General features: G+C 38.9%; 1 protein-coding gene across 1 annotated transcript in view; it reads right to left on the bottom strand.

The window, feature by feature from the left end:
- Positions 1 to 3,612, bottom strand: part of LOC110313507 — a 181,947-nt gene that overhangs the window by 91,838 nt on the left and 86,497 nt on the right. The window lies entirely within an intron of this gene.

Genomic DNA, 3,612 nt, shown 5'->3' with positions numbered 1-3,612 from the left:
AAAAAAAAAAAAAAAAAAAAAAAGAGAGACCTAGATAAGCAATCACTCTCTTTTAATAAGATTCTTGTTTGAATCATAGAGAGGGATAAATAATGCTAAAGACCTTTTGAAAACATTACATGAGAATCTATATAATACATTAGAAGCTTCCTAAAATATACATAATATATATATATACTTATACATACATATATAACATTTACATATACATACATATATATACATACATACATACACACACACATACACATGTGAGAGAGAGAGAGAGAAAATGAAGTTACCTTTTAATGGGGTAGCAATATCCCTACTAGATACCACAGGCGGACAAATAAAAACCCACTACCAGGAATGGTTTTCCTCTTTGGGAGATGTTGGCCAGGGAAATATCATAGACTCTCAAGCATTACGAGCTACTGCCCATGCTATTGGTAACTTCTAGAACTTGATAATAAAATCCTATTGCTAAAGACACTACATAATTGAGCCTTAGATCATGGAACTATCAAGCTGGTCCTGACATGGAAGCTTCACCCCTACTGACTAGCTTTCCTAGTGCTGAAGGTGCCATATATACTACAAGAGGAGAAAAGAAAGTCTTGCCCTGCTACAAACCTTGTAACTTATAATCATTACTGGCCTGGCAAGGCATGAAAACTGGTGCAAAATGCAAGAATGTAATGGAAGTAATAAAGCAATTTCTTAAGACTTTTTTTTATACCTGTAGATTAATACATTTCTCTATCTTCATCAGAGAAGCTTCTATTTGCAGAAGATGCTAGGGAACACAATGGCACATTGTCAAAACACAGAGAATAGGAGACTTTGGGATACCCATTTCTAAACAGAACATGTATATCACACTCCCTCCTCCTAAAGTTCAAGGGAGGAAGGAAATGGAGAAAGAGTTTAAGAACCAGAACTGGTAGATAATTATAAAGACACAAGGCAATGCATATGAACTCAACAGTGGTTGTGGCAGCATATTCAAGACCTGTGTGAGGTCAAGTCAGACCAAATTCTAACATGGAGAAGGGAAGTGGGCACAAAGTCCTATCCCTATTGATGGGGGGTGGGAGGATGTTGACAATGGACAGCCACGGTAGATAGAGAGTCAGTTTCCTTTAAGATTTTGGCCCTTGGTAAGGCAACCACACTCCAGTGGAAGGCCACACACCCAAGAAAACATAGGAATCCCAAATCAGACTCAATGGGTATTAATAAAACGAATCACACAGTTGGGTGGGTAGGAAGTGGGAATTGATCAGGCAAGAGTTAGAGGAGGAATGAATACGATCAAAACACCTTGTGTGAAACTCTCAAAGAACTAATTAACAAAAGTCTTTAAAGGAGTAAAACAAAGGTATAACACATAAAAGGCCTAATGCAAGTTTTGAGTTTGATCTCATGACTAAGAGACAGACGGCTTCTGCTATAGTTTGAATTAGGAATGTCCACTGTATGTTCATGTCTTTGAACCCTTGGTTCTCTGGCTGTTGGCATTGTTTAGGAAGGTTAGAGAATTTTTAGGAGGTAAAGCCTTGGTAGAGGAGATAAATGACTATGTACCTTCAGGTTTTATAACCTGTTCCCACTCACTATTCTCTTTCTCTGCTTCATGAGTCCAGATGCAATGTGATCAACTAGCACCTGGCTCTTACAGCCATGCATGCATTCCCTGCCTGGGCCCATGTCTTCCCTACTATTGTGGTTTAAATGATAGAAAAATGCCCTCATAGGCTCATGTATTTGAACATTTAGTCCCCAGTTGGTGAATATGTTTGGATATGCTATGGGAATTTTAGGAAGTAGAGGAAGTATGTCACTGGCAAATGAGCTGAGCTTTGAGGATTTATAGCCTTTCTCCCTCCCTCCCTCTCTCTCTCTCTCTCTCTCTCTCTCTCTCCCTCCCTCCCTCTCTCTCTCTCTCTCTATGCCTCCCTCACTCCTATACATACATAGAATGTGATCTTTCTGCTTCCTGCCAGGCCTGCTCATGGTTCAGCTGCCATTCCTTTCCTGCCATTATGGACTCTATCCCTCAAGAGTTGTAAGCTACAATAAATTTTTTTCTCAAGTTACTTTTTGTCATATTATTCTATCACAGCAACAGAAATGTAACTAACGTACTTTCCATAATTGACTGTGTCGCTTTGGAACTATACACTAAAATCGACTCTTTCTCATTTAATTTGGGGATTAGAATATTTATCACAACAGAAAATAGCCTAATATACCTTCCCACTATATCTCAGAAGGTCTTATATTATAAGTATATTGATAATTTCATTCTGTCATGATGCTGAATGCTTTATGATTGTATCATAAGACATTTCCTTTGATATCCTTTTACACATAAAGGCAAAGTATGAATGGCTCTTAGGTAAGTCTTACTGTCTATGTGTTGTACATATACAATCTCAAATTATAGACTTCATAGAATCTGATTTGGGGTCCTTTTTTATTCATAGTCTTGTTATAGCTGGGCCTATGTAGTCACAAGTCACCAGATGGCACCTAGAGTACAGCCACAGTGAATCTTGGGCACAGGACCAGATTACCAAGGCTACAGACTAAAGCTGATAATGCACACAAAGGATAGTTAGGCACAACTCTGATTGCCCAGACTACTGGCGTCACACAGAAACAATCTGGTACTATTTCCAAAATAATTCCCTGTAACTATGTAGCTAGCTATTAATAAGATATTTTAGGCCACACAGGCACACTAGAAATGGAACACAGGTCAAGCTTATTAAAATGTTCGCATCTTTATTAATATAAGAAGTATTTATAACTTCTCATCCACCTTCATAAGATTCCTGAACCATACAGGCAAGCTTCCCTTCCCTCCGTCTATCTTCCCTGTTCATTAAACCCTCTGGGCCGAGCCAAGATACCCTGTGCAGCCTGCTAGCCCAGGGAGACCTCCATTCTCCTGCCACCTCTCCACCTACCTCCATCAGACCTGAGGCTCCTGAACCATATGGATAGAACTGCTGGTCTGGAACCATACAGACCAAGGATACTCATCAGTAGTTTGCCTCACCAGAACCATAGAGGTTCACCCACTCCCAATACCTATTACAACAAAAACATCCAGGGACCAAAACTACCCAGATGGCTAAATTCCCTTGAAAATACACAATCAGGAAAGGACAGGGCAATATGACTCTCCCAAAGCACACCTACACCACTACAGCAATCCCTTGATATCCTAACACAACCAAAACATAATAAAATGACATTAAATTCAATCTTATAAGATGATACAGGTCTTTAAAGATGAAATGAATAAATCCCTTAAAGAAATACAGGAAAATACAATTAAATAGGTGAATGAAATAAATAAAATTATACAAGACATGAGTGGAAATAAAATCAATAAAGAAAACAAAATGAGGAAATCCTGGAGATGGAAAACCTAGGGAAGAGAACAGGAACAACAGATGCAAGCATCATCCACAGAACCTAGGGAAGAGAACAGGAACAACAGATGCAAGCATCACCAACAGAATCTAAGGAAGAGAACAGGAACAACAGATACAAGCATCATCAACAGAATCTAAGGAAGAGAACAGGAACAACAGATACAAGCATCATCAACAGAACCTA

This window comes from Mus pahari, chromosome X (assembly GCF_900095145.1).
Source record: "Mus pahari chromosome X, PAHARI_EIJ_v1.1, whole genome shotgun sequence".
NCBI lineage: Eukaryota > Metazoa > Chordata > Mammalia > Rodentia > Muridae > Mus > Mus pahari.
The sequence above is the reverse complement of the archived record's forward strand: the minus strand, read 5'-3'. Positions and strand labels throughout refer to the sequence as shown.